Genomic DNA, 11,301 nt, shown 5'->3' with positions numbered 1-11,301 from the left:
GAAAAAAAAGAAAACTGAAAATTTTAAACAAAACCAGGTTTAAATGATTAATATACATTGCGATATTTACTCAGATATACAGTAGAAGTGTACCCTGCATGTAATCGGTGTGGGCTCGAACCGGCATTACTGGCAATATGTTTTGGAGCTGCCCAAAATAAGCATCTTACAGGGAAAATATTTTTCTGACATTTTCAAAAATAGGTCAAAAGCCGATAGATCCAGATCACAGTTCTAGGCATCACTGATTTCTAAAGTACAGAAGTACAGAACAAAAAACAGTTCCATTTGTCTGTCTGTTAGCAAGAAGGTTAATATTATTTAACTAAAAACATTAAGTTGTTCCTACATTTAATCTAATCTAAACATTAAAATCAAGGGATTTAATGAAATATTTGGAATTAGAGAAAATCAGATTTTTCCTGAAAAAGAAAGAAGGCAAATTCTATCAAATCTGGCAAACTTTCATGGATTGTTTAAAAAAACATAAATTCTAAAGTTGAAAAGGATCAGACTCATTTAGATAAAAAGAGAAGATTATTATTTTATTTATTATTTTTATTTATTTATTATTATTGTTGTATTTATTTTATTATTTTTATTATTCTTTTTTCATTGTATTAATCTATGATCACTATAATTCTGTATAGATTGTCTGTATATTGAATGTTTTGTTGTCGATTGTGGTGTGAAGGTTTGTTGGACCAAATTTGTAAGTCGTTGTGTTGGAATGTCTAAAAACAAGACATACACACACACACACACACACACACACACACACACACACACACACACACACACACACACACACACACACACACACACACACACACACACACACACACACACACACAGTGCTCAGCATATATAAGAACACCCCTCACAAATCTATCTTTTAAATTAATATTTTTAATAGAAAGCTATACAGTATTAGGTTTTGTGCACATTAAATTAGTCAGTACTGAAGCCAAATCTGGAGCTTATTTAACAAAATAACTGACTATAATGATCCAAAAACCATTCATCCATTTTCTTTTCGGCTTAGTCCCTTTATTAATCTGGGGTCGCCACAGTGGAATGAAACGCCAACTTATCCAGAATATGTTTTACGCAGCGGATGCCCTTCCAGCTGCAACCCATGACTGGGAAACCCATACACACTCATACACTAGACAATCTAACGTACCCAATTCACCTGTACCACATGTCTTTGGACTGTGGGGGAAACTGGAGCACCCGGAGGAATAGGCGAACATAGGGAGAACATGCAAACTCCACACAGAAACGCCAACAGACCCAGCCAAGGCTCAAACCAGCAACCTTCTTGCTGTGAGGCGACAGCACTACCTACTGCGCCACTGTGTTGCCCTTTTTTGCAATGTTTTGCTTGAATTTAATTCTATTATCTTTCTATTTCTAAATATGTTTGGTTGACTAAATATTATTTTAATAAATATAGCTGTTTAATAAATCTGTTGCACCTAAATACATTGCCCATATTCACTGAGAAATGGATCAAAACATTCATTTTCAAATGGGGTGTACTTAATTATGCTGAGCACTACTAAATAACATTACTATGAAATAATACTACGAAACACAAAACATTATTCATAAATTCCAATTATTCCAGGCCTTTTAAAGGGACTGTTTCACACGCACAACCTCTTTTTAACCTGACTGTTTATCAAAGCTCTCTCTCCTCTTTTTTTGTGTTTAATCTGTGACCCTTTGTACTGTATTGTAAGTCCATGACCACTGTACCGCAGACCGAGACATCAAAGCCAGTGTTCATTTCCACCCCCCTCTGTGTTCTCTGACAAACCAAGAGTTGTCAAGCTCCAAAACTTGACCTCGCTCATAGTCCCAGACTTATTTGTTTAATTTCTGTTCCTTTTTCTGTAGTCAAGGCAAGCAAGAGGTTATTGTCAGTTCAAGCCTGACAAACATCTATGCTGGGAAGGGTTCAGTGCCAGACTAAAGGTTATGAGAAGTTGAAGGAAAGGGTAATCTTTGGAAGATCAAATAAAGTGGAAGTCAGAGGAGGGGAATGTGTTCAGTGTCACACAGTCGGCCTTTTCCTTCGCAAACAAAACCCTACTGTTCTACTTTTTTGTGTGTCTTACGCACATACACGGATGGGCCGCGAGGTCTCTTTTAACCTTTTGAACCACTCGGACCGTCTAGTTAATGCAAGCCGTTGCGACACATTCAAGGTTAGTTATTTCCCCTTTAACTACAAGAACAATGTATACCGGAGAACATCAGATCCTGCTGTGTTGAATCACCGTGGAGGGTCAGATGGGTCGTAAAAATGTGGTGGCCATGACCTGAACATAAACAAAACTTTAGATCAGACCAAACATATATGTTCTATCAAGTTCAGTTACTGTAAAAAAAACTTGTTTGAAGAAAGATAAAAATGCAACATATAAAATAAAAACATACATCAAATACATACTTATATCTATTTTACAATAAATAGGTAGATAGCATTATTTTATTAAAAAAAATGTATTTATAAAATTATTTCTATTTACTAAATGAACTTGATTTTGAGGTTTATTTGAGATTTAAAAAAAAGGAAAACAAAAAGCTTCCTTTATTTCTTTTGATTGTATACATTTGTTTCTTTTCGGGGTTAAAATACAATTTAGAGTGATCTAATTAATAAGAATTCAGGGCCCTTCCCATAAAATAGGAAGAGGGCTTTACATTTGTATAAAATATTTGTAGAGTTCTTAATATATGAAAATGATAAATAACTTATAATGATTATTTTAACGAAACTCATTTCATTTTCTTTTTAGCTTAGGCCCTTTATTAATCAGGGGTCGCCAATGACAGGGTTTTACACTTCGGATACCCTTCCAGCCACAACCCAGTCCTGGGAAACACCCACGCCAACATTGGGAGAACATGCAAACTCCACTCTGAAATGCCAACTGACCCAGCTGAGGCTAGGGACCAGCGACCTTCTTGCTGTAAGCGACATTGCTACCCACTGCGCCACCGTGTCGCCCAGAGGCCAGTGGGCAAATTTGGCCAGGATGCCGGGGTTAAACCCTTACTCTTTTTTGAAGAACATTCTAGAATTTTTACGACCACAGAAAGTCAGGACTTCAGTTTAACATCTCATTCGAAAGACGGTTAGAGCAAACTATATGTATATAATAATATTAAGTATTTTTTGTTTGTATTAAATTTCTTTTTAGGTCAAGTCTAGCTTTTAAACTAAATAATAATTTTAAGTTACAGTAAATGAGAAGTATTTCTTTGACAAGTTAAAAAAAATTATAAAGTAAATTTAATAATATTAATATGTTATTAAATAAATAAAAGTTTTAATGTGTGTAAAAATAAAGAAAATGATTATGAACTATGATGTACCGTATCTTCAAATAGATTATTACTTACATTACTTTATTATTCTAGGTGACACTAAATGAAAATGAGATTATTTATTTAACAAAGCTTGGATAGGTATTTCTGCTAATGTTTACATTTTCAAAATCATTTTAATTTTATGTTGTTTTTTTGTTAGAATAACATTAAAGATATGTATAATAATATAGACATGCAGAGCTACATCTCAATTGATCTAGCAACCAACAACTAGGAGTCAGAACGATGGCAAATCAGTTCAAAGGTAGAGTTTGCAAACTGGAAATATAAGCACTACCTTTCCATTGTTGAGGTGAAAGGCAAGAATGTTTATGGTGTTTATGTTCAGGAAAAAAAGAGACTCACTGCGTCACTGACCAGCAATTCTGATCTAATAAAGCATCTCACGTCATTACGTGCCGCAGCAAAATTAGTGGCTACGCAGGAGATAATGTGAGCTCTGCTACCAAAGGAGGAGACAAAGCCACGACATCAAAGCAAATAAAAAGTAACTTTTCTCCTCAAACTGTTATTACTCAGACAAAATAAACAAAATAATATAGATATACTGTATATAGTTGAGGACATGCTGCCGTTGTCTCTCTCATTGCCCAACAAAAATAGTGTAGATTAGTGTACTATGTTTTATATTTATTTTATTGTCATTTGACAAATAGATTCATTTTTTTAAATAACGCAAAAGTTACTTTCCTTGGTAATTAGTTACTTTTATAATTATGTAACTCAGTTACTATTTTTGAGACGTAACTTGTAACTATAATTAATTACTCTTTTAAAGGAATATGCCCAACACTGTTTTTCACATATATTACAGTATTTTGTATTAGACACAGTGTTCATACGGTCATGGAAAACCTGGAAAAGTCATGGAATTTTGACATGGCATTTTCCAGGCCTGGAAAAGTTTTGGAAAAACAGAAAAACACACAAAGTTTTGGAAAAGTCATGGACAACAGATCTGTATACTTGAATATAGGTTATTTACTTCTCTTCTTTCCTTGGCCAATCACATACTCTCACATTATTAGTGCAGTGTAAGCATTATCTAAATCAGTGGTTCTCAAAGTAGGGGTTTTATTAAACTATTTGAATTACCATATTTTATTTATAACCCACAGAAGATAGCTAATAGTTACGTTAAAGAAACAACAACAACAACATACAACATGCAAATAAAAATCAGCCATCAGCCTTAAATTTTTATATTTAAATGTAATTCAATTAATAAATGACAATAAAAACTTGATATGGTTAATAGACTTATGGATTTTTGTGTTGTTAATATGCTCATGTTTATATATGTCTACAGTTGTGTGTGCAACGTTTGTATACAGTATAACCACCTTGAAAAATGGGGGTCGCGAGTCACTGACAATGTTATTTTGGGGGTTGTGGGCTGAAAAGTTTGGGAACCCCTGATCTAAATCAGTTTTACATAGATATAAATTGAAACTAAATAGATTGCGGCGACGCAGTGGTCGCTAGGTCGCTGGTTTGAGCCTCGGCTTAGTCTGCGTTTCTGTGTGGAGTTTGCATGTTCTCCCTTCGTTCGCGTGGGTTTCCTCCGTGTGCTCCGATTTCTGTGTAAATGAGTGTGTGTGGATGTTTCCCAGAGATGGATTGCGGCTGAAAGGGGATTCGCTGCGTAAAAATGTGCTGGATAAGTTGGTGGTTTATTCAGCTGTGGCGACTCCAGATTAATAAAGGGACTAAGCCCACAAGAAAATCAATGAATGAATATATAGATTGCTGCATATTTTACCATATTGCTGTAATCAATTTTCAACGTGTAGTTTTTTGCTTTTACCATACATATGTAGACTGCATGAAACATTAGGTCCTGAAAATTTACTTGAAAGTCTGGGGGAAAAAATCATGGAATTTTAGTTGTAAAAATGTGTATGAACAAAAAAAAAAAAAAGGAAGAAAGTTCAGCTAAATGCTTTCAATTTATTAGAGAATCTGCAATACATCTAAAAAAAGATTCTTAAGATTAAAGTTTCTTACATCTACATTTTGACAGCACTCACTATCGCTCTCATTCTATAATCTGGCATATCTAATAGGAAATATATATATTTATGTCATATATATGTATTTCATAGGCATAACTGGGTCACATGAAATCTCTTTTATGACTTCTCTGCTTGATCAAACATGGAATATGCATGATCTCATTCACACACACACACACACACACACTCACACACACACACACACACACACACACACACACACACACACACACACACACACACACACACACACACACACACACACACACACACACACACACACCATCATGAAATACAAAATAAGTCACATAATAAAAGACTCGATGAGGAAATTAGATATTTTTCATTGCTAAATTTGAAGAAATAGTTAAGATGGAGGCGCCTGTAGACACATACTGTGAAATCCTGTGCTTTAGGTTACAGGGCCTGCTAAAGTGGACACTTTGGGAACAGGAGGGCATGTGTGGGCTGTAAAGAAGCCAAGAAGTCATATACTTCCACGTGAGGATTTCAGAGGGCCATAAATTACAGGTATGATTTAGAATCGTCCTGCTTAAGCACAAGAGACATTAGCCCTCGTCATTCAAGCAGAGCGCACTTTTTATGTATTGTTCCACATCAGCGGATTCATGCCAACTGTGCAACTTTCTTTGATCCATCAAAAATGCACGCAAGCTCTTGTCCAATTACGAGGGAGAGGATCTGTAAAAGAAACTCAGCAGGAATGTGAAGAGTGTCCTCCAGTTAATCAGTGGCGCCGCTGCTTTACCGAGCCTCCCGACAGCACTTTCCAGTTGTTCCGAGGTTTATCATCCCTTCCTTTACAAGCAAAACGATGCCATTTATTGCACTTCTTAACATTCAAAGCACTGTAGATGATTCTGTTTGCATACCCTGATACTCCAAAAGCTTTTTTGGCCCTGTTTACAGATGGTGTTAAAGGGACAGTTCACACCAAAATAAAAATTCTGTCGTCAATTACCCACTGTCCACTTTGTTTAAGTTTCTTTCTTCTGCTGAACACAAAAGAAGATAGTCTGAAGTAGCTTAGAAAGTTATGTTGTTTAATGTTTAAGGATGTTTCGCTGAGATAGATTGAATGTTTTATTTCATCTAAAGCTAAGACTGAAATCAGCTGTGGCTTTGAGTTCCTTCAGTGATTCTGCTTGTTAAAAGCAGTTGTTCATTCATTTTATTTTTGGCTTAGTCCCTTTATTAATCAGGGTTCACCACAGCGGAATGAACCGCCAACTTATACAGCATATGGTTTACACAGCAGATGCCCTTCCAGCCGCAGCCCAACACTGGGAAACACTCATACACACTTGCATTCACACACATACATACACTACGGTCAATTTAGCTTATTCAATTCACCTATAGCGCATGTCTTTGGATTGTGGGGGAAATCGGAGCACCTGGAGGAAACCCACATAAACATGAGGAGAATGTGCAAACTCCACACAGAATTGCCAGCTGACCCAGCCAGGGCTTGAACCAGCAACCTTCTTGCTGTGAGGCAATAGCTGATACCCACTGCTCTACCATGACACCCTAAAAGCAGTAGCTTTTCATAAAAAATGTTAACACTCATTAATTAAGTTCATCACTTCTTCTTAGTTCTGGAAACTGTTTCTATCACTGAAAAGGAATTATTTGAGGATGCAAACCGGATGAAAACTTTCCACTGTTGATTCAATGATAATTCAATGATGGTCTGCTCTCTGAGAAGGTAATCATGTAATATGCAGGCTAAAACAAACAAAACCTTTATCGGCAAGTGCATATGTCATTGCAATGGTTGACATGAATATGTCAATTTTGCTGTATTTCGAAATATATTTTACATATTATGGAGGACCAGGAGCACCACTTAAAAATAAAATGATGGATCAAATTATCAATTGAATAATTAAGCATAAAAAGTTTTTCAAATAAGTCCCATATTAAACAGACATTAAAAAGACACATTTAAATGCCAGCTGGTTTGTACATTAATGTCCCATCACACGCCTTTTTGTTAGACATGATCTGTTAGAACAAAATCAAGAACTATAGTCTGCTAGAATTTCAGTGGATGTGTTTCTATCCTAATTTAAGCTTTTTTTAATCAGATAAAAATATTTCAAAACATGCATAAAAATAGGTAGATGGCATCATAGCTATTGACTTTCATTGTATTTTTTTCTTTGTTTCTACTGCCTGCTTGGATGTCTCCCAACAATCTTCAGAATATCTTCTTTTGTGTTCAACGGAAGAAAGAAATTCTATCCATATAGATGCAATTTGGTTGATTGGATCATAAATAGATGAGAGAGACACATTTCTGTATACCTCATACTTTAAATAGGCTCACTATCCTTATTTGTTTGAGTGGACGGTCTATGGTCAGGGGTATGTATGAGCTTTTTTTGTGATCTTTCAATGTAATAATGCAATGTAAGCTTGACCATTTTCGATGTGAATGAGAACAAATATAAAGAGGGGCAGTTTTGATGTTTTGCTCTTACAGACACAAAGCTACTTCTGTAAGGCAATATGTAATTACCATTTTGCAAGTGTGCTTCTACAACACATCTCGTAAAAAAAAAAATATACTAATACTACTAATACTTCCCTTCTTAGACTTTACAGACCTGAAACTTGCCTATAGCACTTATTCATTGTTGCTCTTGGTTGTGTAAATTGCTTCCTTGTCCTCATTTGTAAGTCGCTTTGGATAAAAGCGTCTGCTAAATGACTAAATGTAAAATGTAAATGTAAATGTAATGTTCAAGAATTAGGTCAGTAGGCTGGTATCTTTTGTGGCTGTTTAAATGTAAAAAGAGACAAAATATATGGCATTGCATATGACCACATGAACATCTAAACTACCAAACAATCTGCTCAAATGCATTTTTGACTATCTCTGGAGTGTGGATTTTTTAGTTTTTCAAAATCCAACTTACAATTTCAGACAACAAAGTTTAAGCAGCCATTTACACAACAACATTTTGAGCAAAAACCTTCCATTTTTAATGCATTTTTTACGTGCGTTTACACGACAACAAAGTATACGTTTTTAAAACGCTACTATTACTGTGTCGATGTTAACACCCAAAAACGAGTCTTGGAAAAAAGGTGACATTATGCATGTGCACAATACCCGTACAAAAGTCCTGTTGTTGATCCCAGTTGTAAGAGCAACAAATAATAACTTGAGTTCTAGTTGATCGTTTGGAAAAGAAGATAGATTTTTCTTAATAATAAAATCATCTGTTGAACTGCATACCAATCATCACAAATACTGCAGAAGACCTATTGGAACCAAGCGGCAACCTCCCGCTCTCCCTCAGGAAGCCAATACGGAAGTAACTAAAACTGCAATTCATCCGAAATTCCGCTAGTCCTGGCCGCTCCTGGCTCCAAAACAGAGCAAATTTCAATTGAGCCCACTGTTAGAATGGCCAACTTTACAGCAGAAAAAAGGGTGTTTACAGCCTGGTACAAAAAAAGATTTTGGTTAATACAGGTAATATTACCCTTCATGACAACTGTGAGGGGGGTGAATTTTTTTATAACTCATCCGTTTCCTTTATATTAAGTTATATTAAGTTTGCATAATTAAGGGAGTGGCCACTTAAGTGACAGTTAGGTCTCGCTGGTCGCCGTCACGTCACCTCTGCAGATTAGCCACTGAACTCGGCATATTTATCGTATTTCTGTGTTGTTTTATGTGGCTTTACACAGTCAACTGCCTTTTGGACTTGTTTCCTACAATTATTAGATGGCATGGCATGCTGAGTGCACTTAACTGTGCTCACAAACCATTCACGTGGCCTCTGTTTCCCATGTGAGTAAAGTTATATACTTATATACCATCTCTGTACATGTATTTGTTTTATTTAAGATCATTTATCGTTTATATTTATATTTAGAGCTGTAATGCACTCCAGAATCTGTCAGATTGATTAGCTGTAGGCTCTAGATCAGTCATCTGAAGCGTTGTCATACAGTGTTATGCTGGATTTTATCAATAGTCTTACAGTAACTAACACAGACTATATCTGAAGTGTTTGGCAGTAATTCGCGTTTTCCTCCTGTTGAAAAACGTCATAAGAACAATGTTTAGTGGCTCAATGTATTACAGCAGTGTTTTTAAAAGTCTAAACACTTTATTGATATAGTGTACAACCAAGCACAAGTGGTCAGAATACAAACGAGTCACAAGTGATAAAGTATTAAGCGTTTCTCCCAAAGTAAAGTGTGTCTGAACCAGGTCCAAGCTAAATGCTAGCAGGTGTCTGTAGCTCCGCTCACTCTCCGCCTCTTTGCCCTTGTTTGGTATCCCGCCGTGGGTGTGATGACGCGTGACCAAAATGGCGACGGTTGGCCGCGCCTACTTGTGGCTTCTTTTGCGCTCTTCAGAAACCTATGGGTGACGTCAAGGATACTACGTCCATATATTTTACAGTCTATGATTGGAACCCACATGGACCCAAGATTCTCATAGATTCTCATTCTCAAATTTGGTAAAGGAAAAATCATGGTTTGGGTTACATTCAATTTAGGGGTGTGCGAGAGATCGGCAGAGTCGACGGCAACATCAACAGCATGAGGTATCAAGACATTTGTGCTGCCCATTACAATACAAACCACAGGAGAGGGCAAATTCTTCAGCAGGATAGCGCTCCTCTTACTTCAGCCTCCACATCAAAGTTTCTGAAAGCAAAGAAGGTCAAGGTGTTCCAGGATTGGCTAGCCCAGTTACCAGACATGAACATTATTGAGGATGTCTGGAGTTAGATGAAGGAGGAGGCATTGAAGCATACCTGTCAACATTAGGATATAAAAATACGGCATACCCTCCATAAAAAGGGATATCCTTATTATATCGGCATCTGACAGTCATGCACTGCTACATTTTTAAGGATTGCATAGAGGGCCAACAGCACCTGTAATGAAAAGGAAAGTGAATCCCGCCATTTTTATATTCATTTTAAAGTGTTTTTATGCCTAAATAAAACAAAAGCACAGAACAGGCTCGCATTTAAAAGCAAGAGGCGGCCCCTGGTGGTTTGGTGGTATGGGTTGCGCATAGGGAGGATCAGCTCTTTAATGTTTATAGCCACTCTTCAGAGAAAGACTGAAAATATGGGAGAAATACGGGAAAAAAACATTACGGGGTGATAGAGGGCTAGGACTGTAAAATACAGGAGAATCCCGGGAAAAACGGGAGGGTTAACAGGTATGCGTTGAAGATGAATCCAAAGTACCTTGATGATCTCTCGAAGTCCTGCAAGAACGCTTTCTTTGCCATTCCAGATGACTTTATTAATAAGTTATTTGAGTCATTGCAGAGATGTATGGATGCAGTTGTCCAAGCTCATGGGAGTCATACACAATATTAAATATTTTCCCACTGCACCATGTTTTTATATTCTATACTGTACATTATTTCTGTTAGGTGACAAGACTTTTGTCTAAGCAAAGTCAGACCTTACTGCCCTAATTAAATAATTAAAAATCAAGGCATGATCATATTTTATTTTGGTAAAATAAACGCAATCTAGAGGCCTTTGCCTTTCAAATAAGCCCCTTCTGATAGCAAATGATCAACTAGAAAACAAGTTATTCGTTGCTCCTAAAACTTGTATAGGTGACAATACTTTTAGATAGATAATGTAGATTTAAGCATTAACAAACAAACAATAGCAGAGCATTTGTTCAAGTGTTTGCTAATGCTTCATCAGCAAAGTGTGGATTTACTTCACATGACAACAAACACAGGAGACACATCTACATACCAGCGATGCACCAACAGCACATAGCCATCGCCTAAAGGGACTGTTTACAAATAAGCTGACATTGCCAAATACTGGCCTAGCATATGTATTTTGCA

At 36.4% G+C, this 11,301-nt stretch overlaps 1 long non-coding RNA gene across 2 annotated transcripts in view; it reads right to left on the bottom strand.

Annotated features, from left to right (window-relative positions):
- Window positions 1–11,301, bottom strand: part of LOC147833704 (uncharacterized) — a 175,741-nt gene that overhangs the window by 1,487 nt on the left and 162,953 nt on the right. For both annotated transcript variants that reach the window (XR_015509649.1, XR_015509650.1), the window contains exon 5: window positions 2,256–2,330. This is a non-coding gene — a long non-coding RNA (uncharacterized LOC147833704). Of the gene's footprint in view, window positions 1–2,255; window positions 2,331–11,301 lie in introns of those variants that run through there.

This window comes from Danio rerio, chromosome 15 (genome assembly GCF_052040795.2).
Source record: "Danio rerio strain M-AB ecotype USA chromosome 15, GRCz13ab, whole genome shotgun sequence".
In the NCBI taxonomy this organism is placed as follows: Eukaryota; Metazoa; Chordata; class Actinopteri; order Cypriniformes; family Danionidae; genus Danio; species Danio rerio.
The sequence above is the reverse complement of the archived record's forward strand: the minus strand, read 5'-3'. Positions and strand labels throughout refer to the sequence as shown.